The sequence below is a fragment of the Ambystoma mexicanum genome, chromosome 8 (assembly GCF_040938575.1).
Source record: "Ambystoma mexicanum isolate Mex_15411 chromosome 8, UKY_AmexF1_1, whole genome shotgun sequence".
Taxonomy (NCBI): domain Eukaryota; kingdom Metazoa; phylum Chordata; class Amphibia; order Caudata; family Ambystomatidae; genus Ambystoma; species Ambystoma mexicanum.
In genome coordinates this window covers 501,776,390-501,790,529 of record NC_090929.1, presented here as the reverse complement: position 1 = coordinate 501,790,529, position 14,140 = coordinate 501,776,390, and the positions used below count along the sequence as shown (strand labels likewise).

General features: G+C 45.3%; 1 long non-coding RNA gene across 1 annotated transcript in view; it reads right to left on the bottom strand.

The window, feature by feature from the left end:
- LOC138473621 (uncharacterized) overlaps window positions 1-8,915 on the bottom strand; it is a 64,936-nt gene extending 56,021 nt beyond the window's left edge. Inside the window, exons 1-3 of the long non-coding RNA XR_011268818.1 lie at window positions 8,843-8,915; window positions 8,646-8,761; window positions 8,082-8,359 (exon numbers count right to left, since the gene is read on the bottom strand). This is a non-coding gene — a long non-coding RNA (uncharacterized lncRNA). The remainder of the gene's footprint in view (window positions 1-8,081; window positions 8,360-8,645; window positions 8,762-8,842) is intronic.
- Between the last annotated feature and the right edge of the window lie 5,225 nt (window positions 8,916-14,140).

Below are 14,140 nucleotides of genomic sequence, written 5' to 3'. Positions count from 1 at the left end.
ACCCTCACCCACCAATTCTAGCAATACCTACAACATTGCCAGCAGGAATACCCTCAGAATTGCTGTCCCAGCAGATCAACAAGGCATGCCTTACGATGAGAGGGCCATTTTTAATACAAGAAAGAGTGGAAGAGATGGCCAACCACCTGTTTTACAACCTGAGCTCAGTAGATGTCACACACGCCACTGGTGTAGAGGGCATTGTGCACACATATAGTAGATATGTACCCGAGACAGGATTGCCATTCTTCAGAGTGTATCAGATATTATCAGCAAGGTGGGAACCAGAGAAAGCTACGTTCCCAAGAGGATGGGCAAAACTCAGTTTTTTGCGTCAGGAGTTTTTGGCGTGCCTCAAGGCTGACTCCATCCTCCCATCCTTTATTTCTTTATTTATTATATTGAGCATGTGCAAGGCGCTTTATACAACAGAATTGTGTTTCAAAGCACCACAAGGCTAAATGGGAAGGCATCAGGGGAAATAATAACAATGGCAAAACAGTAAATATAAAATCGTGGTCCTACTAGGCCTTGTGGCATTCGCTGTGCACGTGTACTGAGGAAAAGTACAGGGGAAGGGGATGGAGGGAGGAGCAGGGGAGTGGACACGTTCTGGAAGGAGGCCGGGGAGGAAAGTACTAAGGGGAGTGAAGGAGGCAAACGTCAGGCTAAGTGCTAGCATAGGCAACTATCACGTGTGGGATGTGGAGTCACCAGGCAGGGGCCCATAGGGCATTGCAGTGGGGGGGTTAGGGGTGCTGGTATTGACTGGTAGGAAGGGCCTTGGGTCCTGTGAGATTCATGAGGTTCTCACCACCGGTCACAGTGGCAGTGGGGTGATTAGCAGGGAAGGGAAAGAGGTCAAGAAGAGCAGAGTTTTGAGCAGTTTCTGGAACATAAGGAGGTCCGGCTCAAGTCTGAGAAGGGCAGGGAGGAGTTCCAAAGAGAGGCACCAGCTGAGTAGAGGGAAATCAGTGACTAGAGAGAATAACCACCCCCATGACCCCTTGGACTTTCCCAAGTGGGATCTCCCTCTGGTGATTAAGGCTCCTGACGTTCCCTGATTTGCAGCTCTGAAAGGGAGACATTTTGTCATGTAAGTGTGTCCTCCTAGTTGCCAAGGCATCAGCCCAGAGACTAGATGATCTGAGGGCTGTCATTCCCAGTCAAGCAGCCCCGCCGTAAGTTCATACTAGAAGGCCTCATCCATTAGCCTTCCTCACTACTTAAACCAATGATCCTCTCCCATTTCCATCTTCATGGTTCCTGGTCCTTTCCACTATTAATGAGCCTCAGTAGGTTGCTGATACCTAGCTCCCTCATCCCTTGGAGGTGGGTTGGATAACACCAGTGTGCCTGGAATGCCCTGGAAGCACTAGACAATTCAAAGAGCTATGTGTCACTTTCTGTCCTGGATGCTCTGGTAGGAAATCAGCCACACCAACCTTGAGCAGATGGATACAGGCGGCCATCAACATGACGTATGATGCTGCTGTTTCCCCTGACCCAGGTGTGTGGCAGGTTCGAACAACTAGGTCCATGTCGACCTCACGTGCAGAGTTCAAGGTGTTCCCTTGGGAGCCATTTGCAGGATTTTCACTCGGGTGACACCTGGTACTTACATCAATCATTGCAAACGATGTGGTGTACTACCGAGGCGATGTTACAGTTCAGCGGTTCTGTATGCATAAATGGCTGAACGTCACCTAAAAGGTGTTACTGCATGATATATAGGCTTTTATTGCTGTGCAATACCCCATACTACTGTTCACATCCCCACACGAGTAAGTGTGGATGAGGAGGTAATGCCAAGATTGCTTTCTGGCAATCCTATTAATCGCCCGACGCTCTCTTCCTCATACCATCCGGCAGCGCCAGCCTTAGAGGCAGCAGCGCCCTGGGCGAATTGGCGCCCCCCATCCCTGTGCGCACCTGGTCGACAGGGGGAGAGGCAGGCGTGGGGTGCGGGGGGCCAGGCGTGCCACATTTGTTTAGTCCCTCCCTGCTCCAGCGCCTCGCAGGGGGTTAATCACTGGAATAGGACGCTCATGCATGCTAATGCATGAGCGCTCTATTCCAATGAAAACCTCCTGGCTCCCGCGTCGGAGCAGGGAGGTAATCATCATGTCACTGCTGCGGGCGCATTTAATAACAAAAGGCCGCCTGCCGCACCTTTTCTCACTACGCCAGCTCGGGGGAGCCCTTAAAAGTGCATGGCGGGGGGGCTAATGGCACCCGGGGGGGGCATGGCACCCCGGGCGGGCGCCCGGCCCAGCCCCCCCAAAGGCGGCTCTGCCATCCGGAGTCCCCCCTAGCACCTGATGTGGGATATTGTTGAGGGGTTCACTGATATAAAATGGGCAGGTGGAAGTATTGGCAACTGGTGCCCTTACACTATCCCCACCCAGGGAAGGGTCGTGCGTCACCAACATCTTTTTTTAACAGCAAGGGATTGCGTGCTACTGGAAACGGATGCCTCACAAGATAAGAAGTGGGATGAGGAAGAGAAGATCTCAGAGTAATGGGATTACGGGTAAGCAGCCTTTTCAATTAGGACGTCCCTGAACTTCTCGCCAATGGGAGTGCATGATACTCTACCTATTAGTGTTCTTGCCACTGACAATGCAGTTCTTATCCCACTGGGATTCTGGCCAATGGGAGTGTCTTATTCTCATCTCACTAGATCTGGGGCCAATGGGAGGGTGTGATGCTCATCCCACTGTGGCTTCGGAGCGATGAGAGGGTGTGACTCGAATTCCACTGGGCTCCTGGACAATGGGCGTATGCAATTCTATTCTCACTAGGCTCTTGTCCAATGGGGTTATGATCCCTGCCTCACTGGACATGTTGCCAGTGGGAGCACTCATTTAATACCATTGTTCTTTGGCTTTATTTGATCATTTACCAATGCATCAATTCTAGTCATATTATGAGGGTGCTAAAGCCAGGCATGGTCCCCCATTCCTATATGTTTAATATTACAACTTTTTCATACTGCAAATTTCTACAAAGGATCTCAATAACGTTAACACACTACTAATCTGCCTCCTCGTTACAAAACAAAACACTAACACGTTGCTACTAGTCTTTACCTTTTCTTTACAGAACAACCGAAATCGTTGGCAAAACATTTTCTGTGTTTGTTTACCAATGCTTGATCATATGTACAGGTCAATAAGACCAAGTCAGCCACGAGTGTATTCTAAGAAAAGGAAATATGAATGCAATTGAAGGAAGATTTGTTATCATTTCACAGCTGTGCAGAATCCAGCAGAGTAATGTCATGAACCAACTAACTTTGTAATTTCAATACTTGCAATAAATCAAGGGGGCGAATGGTACACCTGATCCGTTTTTTTTATTACACCAGAAGCCGCTCAATAGCTGCCCCTGACTCTTTGCATTTCCGACAGCTGGCAGAAATAACTACTTTAAATATCCGTAATGATAACAGGATTTATATAGCAAAGACGGTGTGCCTCTGGCCATTCTACTGCAGGGGTCTGCAACCTTGCTCTACAGGTGTTTTGGACTACAACTCCCATGATCCCTCACCATTGGCTATACTGGAAAGCCAATGGCCACAGACGCCTGTTCTACTGGCATAAATGTATATCTCCACAAATTCCAGAAAAAAGTGCAAGCCCTCATATACGTGGACGATTCCTTGTTTATCAGACAGCTAGCTAATGCAAAGGAAAGTCACTTACAGTGGTAGGAACAGAATGCAGCAAGGACACTGTTATTTGCATCAAGGCAATGCACCTAGGTCACCTTAATCACAAAGGGAAGAGGCCTAAAAGAGGCCATCCCCTGGAATGATGTGTTTACTTGTCCACCCTTCTTTGAGGAGGGCTCATGCTGTGTGTCAGAATTCCACTCCAGGCTCTGCTTGACAAACCAGGATCAGAAAAGACTCCTGCCCGCTTGGCACATTCTCCCAGGCTTGCCAGTGAGCGGGCAGAGCGGACGCACAGGAAGACACAGCAGAGTGGGTATGCCTTTGGAATGAAGGGTATGCAGTCTTTCCATCGAAAAATGTTCCTTCGAAACTTTTTCCATCTAATTTTTTCCAATGAAAATATGTTCATCAAATGCATTTTTTTGGGGGGGTAACGGGTTAATTTAGTTTGGGGTGGGTTTTTAAGGGTTCAAAACGGGGGTTTGGTGGGGGGACCACCCCAAAAAAGAATTAAAAAAATGCATTCGATGAACATATTTTCGCTGGAAAAAGTTTCGATGGAAAAATGTTCGATGGAAAAATGTTCGATGGAAACACATGTAACCGCGATGAAGAGATGTGCTCTGGAAAAAAGGATTCCCACATCACAGCACATTTTATGCAAAGGCACAATGATGCGGCTAAAGGCATTGGTCTGTGCAGTGTTGGCAGAGCTGCCTGAAGGTGTGTTAGAGCTTGGGGGCAGGGAGGTTTGTATAGGAGGGCAAAAGGGGCACTTGCCGCGGGCCCCCACATGGGGGGGGGCACAAGGCTGCCTGATCTAAAGAAGTAAGATTCCTTTGTTCACTAGACTTAAATAGCACACGTCAGGATATTGTATTTCATGGTGCTGAGGCTCTGAACCTATTGCCTGTCTGTTTTACCAAGTACATTCTGCCTCGATCAATTCATCATGATTTGCTTTCTGTGTTCACTGTGGTGTATATGGATTGTGCGTTCCTTGTGGCACAACTCCTGTAGCATTGTTTCCTTCCTGTGGGAATTATTTTGATAATGTGCAATAGCCAAATTTGTCTGCATACTGACACCTTCCTGGTTGCTTCTAATCTGCATCCACTATCCATGCTGTGGTATGTGTAGCTTTCTCCTTCCTACCAATTGGTCCCCTCTATCCATGCTTAAGCACGTTTGCATTCTCTGAGGCAGCAAATGTGAGTTCTCTGTCTATTCTGGGTTACATGTACCTTTTACATACAGTCCTGCATTAATACTACAATCTGCATACCTTCCTGGATTCTATTGATAAAAAGTCTCCCGAATCTATGCTAGAACAGAAGTAACCTCTTCGTAGACTGATAATGTTGGCCTTCAAATGGTACTTGTTTATCAGTCTGATTAAAGCAAGAATGAAGAGGGTAAGGGGACTTAAAAGGAGTAAACATCCTTACTTTTAATGCTGTGAGGCATAATATCAACCTATGGGTTGTTGTGATTGCACGGGGGGGGGCGGGGCAGATATTCTTGATCACTTAATTCCTTTGATTTGGTGGAGGGGGCCCCAAAGACATCCGTGCCCAGGGATCCAAAAGTGCTTAAGATGGCCCTGTGGTGGGGTGGGGGTAATGTCAACATGTTTGGGGCTCCCCTTACTTAATAGCTGGGAGAAACAGAGGTACCCGTGAGGTGTTCAAATTAAAATAAAGTCAAAAGAATGCAGCAAGGTCATGAATAGCTGCAGATGATCACAGGACAGGCAGCCATCAGGGGGCTGAAACACTGAATGCCTCCTGAAAAGCTATGAATCGCTCCTTGAAAGCAAGGTTCTAATTTCTGGGAAAGCAGAATAAAAAAGGTAAGGAAGTGCTAAGAATGTTGCCAAAGACTACAAGAGGGAGGTGATGGCCTAAGGGAGCCAGAAGGCCGCCTGTAACAAGCATGCTGAGCACGTTTGATGTTCAGAATGAAAGGAGCTTGTTTCTGTGGAATAAGACTGACAACATGGGGCACATTAAAAAGTTGAAAGGCCCTGACTCCGTCCCTGATATTGATGTCAGTTGGCTCTCACGCAAAACGTATATATGATATGATGCAGCATTTATAACGCGCGTGTACACAAGTGTTTCTAGGCGCGAAAACACATAAGTTATGAGTTCGATAGTGCAGCGAAATTAGTGCCAAACAGACAATGAGCCAATTTTTTTTTAAAAAAATGTGTTTTCTTTTTTAAAGCGCGGCTCTAACTCTAGAGCAGCGGAGCACTCTACAGGGCCTGGGTAGCTATCGTTTCAGCAGGCATCTGTGCAGTACTGTGGGTGTCGCTCTGTGCGTCCACTTGTCGCCACGTGCACTCTTTCACATACAAGGAGGGGAAATGTGTTATCATTCCGACCGATTGACAACACATCCGCACACTAGTAAGCAGCCCCGGCACAGAATGAAAGCACAAGCAGAGCGCGTTCTCGCAGATTGGACGAGGGGACTCAGAGCATTCTATGGACTGCCTCGGTCCATATATGGGCTGCATCGGACACTATAGACGTCATCAGGATAAGCTCGTGGTGCTGCGGTGCCTACATCGACACAGCTAAAGCACTAAGGCTACTTAACCATCTGGCCGCGCGCGGTAAGTGTGGATTAACCGGCCTGGCTATATGGTGCTTGTGCTTGAGATGGAATGCAGGCTCTTTGTAAGTCCGCAAAGTAAAGCGTAAAGCTTTGGGTAATAACTGAAAAATATGAATCCCTCGCAGTGCACGTGATTTCCCCAGATATGGTGCTGTCCCTACTGTTTCATTCCACTTAAAGGTGTAATATTATGTGAGACATACCACTCACCCCCACTCCACCCAAGTCACCCTGAAGCGCTTTATGGAAGAATAAGGTCAAGTTGTGCACATTTTAATTGACAACTCAAAACGTGTTCGCTTCAATCATTGCAAGTAAAGCTCACGTTCGCACGTTCGTTCCATACCCCATGTGTAACCTGGAGGCATCGCTGGCTTGTATTTGAGGCACTTTCCTGGATATTAGCCAGGCGTGGCATGGAACCATTACTCCACGTTATTTCAAATTTAGCGTTGACAGCCAGAGGCAGACAACTCTTGCAGTCTCAAGTCAGTTACGCTCCCTGCATCGCTTCTCGTACCCCTAAACCTACACTCTTTTGGACGGTCTATCACGTTTTGTCAAAAGAAATCGCTATTTTGCTGTGGCTAACCAAAGTACTCATCCAGCCAAAAACCAGGCACTATAAAGAGTATGGAGCTAATTTTCCTTAAATGAGTACTTTGGTGTGGAGGAGCCGTTACGTGTTGACATACATGTAGGTGGCTCCCCACCACCAAGTTTTCAGTTGCATGGCAGAGAACAAATGTAGAGGGCAAAAAAATGGCGTGTACACCGCCTTTAAACCTGCACTTTTGGACTCCATCGTGCAAAGTGAGTAAATGCTCCTGGCATGGGGCGCCGCTTGCCAGGCGAGCAACGCTGCTTGGCATGTTAGCATGTAAGAAAGCATTACATTTTCATTGTGAAGGCAGTTTACCATGTGTGCATGGTAAGCAGTACAAATGCCTACCGACACGCGAGCATGTCGGGCAGCGCTTAATTGTAAACACTTCCTGCCATGTGAGCATAGCATGCAGTATTTACAATGGCTCTCTATGGAGTCCGCTTGCTTTGTGCCGGTGCAAATGCTGGAGCATTTTTTTGTATGGTGGAGAGAAAGGGAAGCAGCGAAATGCTAGGTGCGTCCTTCCCCTCCTCTCCGCCATGCAAATGCATGAAAATGTGGTGCAGTGTGATTAAAAGGCGTAAAAGCCTCAATCTAGGTTTTTGCGCCTTTCAATCACATTACGCCACAACGAAAATGAGCTCCACTGTAACTAAACGATTGGGAACTGCCTGCTGGATCTCATTTAGAGTCTAGCGGTATTATTTCTGGAAATAACGCAAAACTCAAATATTGTTATTGCATTCTGTAAGCATGGTTTGGAGATAAGCACACTCTTAATTGATTACTCATTTTGCAGTCTATTGGGGATTGCCATATTACTGCATGCAGTATTTACCGCATGCATTTATATCGAATGCGGTAATGGTTTTGAGTGGAAGAAATGTCCTGCACACAAAACCAGGCCTTTTTTTGCAAGTTGCAATTTTGAAACTCTGAATTTGGCAGTGCGGTAAAAGTGGCAATAATTTCATTAGAAACAGGAAGCAAAGTGAGTGGGCACCACTACGGAGTAAATCCACTTATTTCTGGTCTTCAAAATTTGTAATAGGAGAAAATCCTTTCAAAAAATATTTGTGCATAAAACTTATAAAGGAGCAGGCTGTAAAAAGGTTTGGAGACACCCAAGCCAAGAAAACAAATGAAGCAAAAGACAAGGAAAACTACCAAGTCATACAGCCGCTCTCTAGTGTACCCAACCTGGGTAGTAGTAACTTTCAAGATTTGTTCTAGTTCCAATTGAATCTCTGTATCAAGTCTCAAAAATAATTTGAAGAATCCGTTATTTTTTTCAAAATCATATTTATCTGCAACAATGATAAACGTCAAAAAAATGAGTAGTCACTAATAATTTCTTAGTGACGAAGAGTTTGCCACAATTGACTAATCAATCAGACCAAGTTATGCCAATGCATTTCGGAAAAAAATCCTTCATCAGGGCCAGTCTAATCATGATTCATACCAAAACATGTATTAAGTTAACAGTGCAGAATAATAACAATGCAGGAAAAACAATTCCGAGGAAACAATTGTAAGAAATTATAGTGGTAAAGTACATACAATGAAAATAAGAATAAAAATAAAAACATACCAACAATTTGTGGTTGCAGTAGCAGAAGAGTGCAGCAGAAGAAAACGAAAAGAGAAAGCGAAAATGACTCATCAATCGCTATAGCCCAACAGTATGTGTGTATATAACCATAAGTATGGTGCCAAGAAGTAATGAATTACCTGGGGCAGGTGGATATCAGGTAACACGTGGCAAACTAAAGTGAGGCTTGTCAGATGGTGACCAAATGAACTGTCCGAAATAAATCAGCACAGTTTGTAAGCCTGCAACGCAACGGCTGTAAGCAGGAATAAAACCTATTAGTGTCAGTAAATGACATCCGTGGTTAAACAGAGCTAGGAGGAGTAAATGGGCTCACCGTATGGAAAGCGGGAGCAGAGCAGTTCTCTTAAGGTCTGCAAGCAGCAGACTGCCGTCCTCGCATCGGCGCGTTGCCAAGGCAACGTGCATAAATACAACACGTGACGCGCTTGAAGGGCGCGGTAGAAAAATAAGGCAACATTCCGGCCCTAGGGCTAGGATTAAGAGCTAAAATTACATTGTCAGGTTTCCTAGTGTGTTAACAGAAAAATAGGTGATAAAAATAACATTAAGTGTGAAATATCATGGGAAATGGAAAGAGAAGAAATACTGTATTGTGCACAGGCCAAAGGGCTGAAGCATGGCAAGATAAAATAGTTATAGGGCCTCTCCAGGAAAAAAGAGGAAAAGTCAGAGAGAAAAAATACAAAAATTAAACAATGAACACAAAAGAAATACTATGGTTAGAAAACATACTAGTCAACAACAAAAGCAAATAACCATTCATAGTATCAACTCCGCTGCTACTGGTGTCATCAAACCGGACACAAGGTCCAGGAAATGCAGCGTTTAGGTCAAAAGTGGTATACATCCTGCAACAGTGTATATGATTTGTAGTATCAAATGGTGGTACCATGGGTCTAAGTTTAACATTTTGATACATTGCTATAAACCTTCACATTCAATGGGCCCAGGTCACGCTCTATCAAGTGTGCTCAGAAACGTATCAAATAACAGTGAGTGTAACCAGAAATCACAGAAAACAATGATAATTAATCTCCTCGTTGAGTCCATGAGGTGTCAAGCTGCCGAGTTTGTCTATCGAGAAGGTCTCTCTACGGTTGAGTCGTTGGCCCAAGTCTTAATGTGGACTTTTTTTCACCAGTACCTCTAGGATAACAAATCTTATTTGTGTCACATTGTGTCTATTCTCAGCCCAATGTCGTGCTACGGCCGAGTTGGTATTAGCATTTCGAGTGCAGGATCGGTGTTCATTCCACCTTGTCTTAGCTGTTCTTGTCGATTGCCCAACATACAATTTGCCGCATGGGCATTTAATGCCGTAGATAGTGTTGATGCTGTCACAGGTACCAAATGTCTTGAGCGGAATCTTCTCCCCTGTTCTGGGGGGGATTGATGGTATTGCCCTTAATGACAGAGTTACAGTTAACGCAATGGAGGCAAGGAAATGTTCCTGTGACAGCATCAACACTATCTACGGATTTAATGCCCATCTGGCAAATTTAATGTTGGGCAATCGACAATAACAGTTAAGACAAGGTGGAATGAACACCGATCCTGCATTCGAAATGCTAATACCAACTCGGCCGTAGCACGACATTGGGCTGAGAATAGACACAATGTGACACAAATAAGATTTGTTATCCTAGAGGTACTGGTGAAAAACGGTCCACATGAAGACGTGGGCCAACGACTCAACCGTAGAGAGACCTTCTGGATAGACAAACTCGGCATCTTGACACCTCATGGACTCAACGAGGAGATTAATTATCATTGTTTTCTGTGATTTCTGGTTACACTCACTGTTATTTGATATGTTCCTGAGCACACTTGATAGAGCGTGACCTGGCCCCATTGAATGTGAAGGTTTATAGCAATGTATCGAAATGTTAAACTTAGACCCATGGTACCACCATTTGATACTACAAATCATATACACTGTTGCAGGATGTATACCACTTTTGACCTAAACGCTGCATTTCCTGGACCTTGTGTCTAGGACCCAAGGTGTCGCCGGTTTGACGACACCAGTAGCAGCGGAGTTTGATACTATGAATGGTTATTTGCTTTTGGTGTTGACTAGTATGTTTTCTAACCATAGTATTTCTTTTGTGTTCATTGTTTAATTTTTGTATTTTTCTCTCTGATTTTTCCTCTTTTTTCCTGGAGAGGCCCTATAATTATTTTATCTAGCCATGCTTCAGCCCTTTAGCCTGTGCACAATACAGTATTTCTTCTCTTTCCATTCCCCATGATATTTCACACTTAATGTTATTTTTATCACCTATTTTCCTGTTAACACACCAGGAGACGCGCCGATGCGAGGACGGCAGTCTGCTGCTTGCAGACCTTGAGAGAACTGCTCCCTCCCGCTTTCCATACGGTGAGCCCATTTACTCCTCCTAGCTCTGTTTAACCACGGATGTCATTTACTGACACTAATAGGTTTTTTTCCTGCTTACAGCCATTGCGTTGCAGGCTTACAAACTGTGCTGATTTATTTCGGACAGTTCATTTGGTCACCATCTGACAAGCCTCACTTTAGTTTGCCACGTGTTACCTGATATCCACCTGCCCCAGGTAATTCATTACTTCTTGGCACCATACTTATGGTTATATACACACATACTGTTGGGCTATAGCGATTGATGAGTCATTTTCGCTTTCTCTTTTCATTTTCTTCTGCTGCACTCTTCTGCTACTGCAACCACGAATTGTTGGTATGTTTTTATTTTTATTCTTATTTTCATTGTATGTACTTTACCACTATAATTTCTTACAATTGTTTCCTCTGAATTGTTTTTCCTGCATTGTTATTATTCTGCACTGTTAACTTAATACATGTTTTGGTATGAATCATGATTAGACTGGCCCTGATGAAGGATTTTTTCCGAAAGGCATTGGCATAACTTGGTCTGATTGATTAGTCAATTGTGGCAAACTCTTCCTCACTAAGAAATTATTAGTGACTACTCATTTTTTTGACGTTTATCATTGTTGCAGATAAATATGATTTTGAAAAAAATAACGGATTCTTCAATTTATTTTTGAGACTTGATACAGAGATTCAATTGGAACTAGCACAAATCTTGAAAGTTACTACTACCCAGGTTGGGTACACTAGAGAGAGAGAGGCTGAATAATTTCATTAGAGACACTTTTTTACTTCACCTCCAAACTCTAAATGATGACCTTTGTGTACAGATTTCCACTAGAAATGAGAAGCCAAGTCGTGGATCAGAAGTGAGGAGTAGTGGTTTCTAAACTCATACTCAGCCCAACACTACTACTAACGACCTCTCCCAAGGGTGTGAAAGTGGGAGTGATGATTGGAGAGCGAACAACGTACAATGGTGGTGTAGTTCTGGTCCCTCTCGCCAATGCCGCAAAGCCAATGTAAGATTGATTAATGCACTGATCTAATACGCTGCATACAAAAAATGGGGTGCCAAACGCCAAACTGAAATAAATCAGAACAATTCGTTCTTTACCTATTTATAGAATTAGTCATCTAACAACAAGAACTATGTCTTTTGTTGCAGAACACCTGTTTTTAAGACATCAGTAATGCCAATTATTCCAGGGCTTGACTTTATATAGAGCAAGTCGGTAATCTTATAACTATAGAGAATTTAGCTGATGTATGCAATCGCAGGTAACCAATTATGCAGCATTACAATTTCAGGTATTATTAAATAACACTGGTTGTATTAAGTTATGAGATATGTTACAATGTTAATTTCTCTTGTATGACTTACCACTAAGTACACAACTGCACACTTGGTACCACTAAAGAAGGCATTATAAAATACAACAATACCTCCACAGCTAACACCCATTATTTACAACGAATTGTTCCATTATCTGGAATCATAGAATTCACCTCTATACAAATTAAGAAGGACTGTGACAATTGGTATCAACAACCAACAATCTGTATTTTTTTAAATTATATTTTTCTTTGGAAACTGCACAAAGCACAATGTAAATAATGGTAATTAGGACATAAAAATGTTGACATGCAGCTAAGGAATGCGATGATGTCGTCGCGCGGTCATGTAGTATGATGATATCATTGTGCATAAAAATAATGGGATGCCATTTTGAGCGCCCAGTCTCGTGTATCGAGCGTGACACAGAAACGCTGCTGGAATATCATATCCAGAGCTATAATTCCAATTGGAAAATCCTACATTTGCTCATGAGAAATATAGGGGGATTACAAGATGGCGGCGATGGAGTGAGGGTGTGCCTGAGCGTCGCTCTGTCCCACCCTCCAGGCCGCAACAATAAAGTTAGCCAATAAAGTGGTGGAAACTCCAAGGAAGCACATGGAGTTCGTTAATCAAACGCTACTGAAGAGGAAGACACAGTTCAGGAACAATGCACCACGCCGCTCCTCATAGAGAGATCTGAGAGGAGGAGCCTCAGCTGCCGGGCCGGCTCGGCAGGCATCCAGGAGAGACCTATGCAGTGTGTCCTCGGGCGAGGCGAACCGGCTCACTCATGGCTTCCCGCTGAGGAGGCGACGGCAGAGAACGTGAGACCCCTGCAGAATCGGAGTCGTGAGGAGCCCGCTCCGAGCACCGGTGGGGAGGAGGAGGAATTCGGGCCTCCGAGCGCGGAGGGGATAGAGGAAATACGCGGCACCCTGGACCACGGGGAGAAGCGGGACGGAACCTCAAACGAGCACCACTCTGCTGCTCAATCAGGTACGCGGGCCCGGGGGCACGAATGAAGGGGGCCGCTCTGGAAGCCAGGCCCGTCCCTGCACAATGGCCTGTGGCGTCCCCCGCTGCAGGGAGAGAACGACATGGAACACGGGTGCTCAGAGGGGGGAGGGTTCCAGCCATTCTTAATGGCAAAAAACCCCACATCCATATACCCTACTAAATCAGCCCAGTGGCACCATAAAGAGGGCGCGGGGGGCCTCCCTCAACCCCCCCAAGCATAGGGACCACAGCAATACAGAACGCTGGAATACCCAGCCAAAAAAAAAACAAGCAGATCCCCCCATTGAATTGAAAGCTGGAAAGGCAGGGGGCAATAAAAGGCCTAGCAAAAGGCCCTGTTAATCGAATACAACTGGGAGGACCATATACAATGGCAGCCCACCAAGGGGTGAGCAGAAGCAGCCAATACACCGCGGGCAATACGCCGCATAGCGTTCCCCACCTGGCAGAGCCCAAAGGGACAACTGGAAAACCTAAATAACACACACAACAACGGGGGGACCACCCTCAAGGACAAGCAGAAACCAGATTGCGTAGGTAACAGGATAAAGACCGCCACCCCCAGGACTTGGGGGGCTACGCGAACAACACTGGAGCAGATCCCGGAGGGGCAGACTGGGAAGAGGGGACAGGAGCACAAAATAGGTAAACAGCACCTATGTCAGAATCCAGGTGGAAAACAGCACAATCCAACCTGCAGATACCCCTGAAGAAGCAGGACCAGAGCCTGCCACAACTCTGGGCCTTGGAAACACCCACTTCATCTATCTCTACACGAAAGAAAACCCAAGAAGAACATACCGCGAAAGCGAGCCCGGAGAAAGCGGGCACGGATTCAGCTGACCCTGAAATGGCGACCAGAGAAGATATGAAAGCATGGT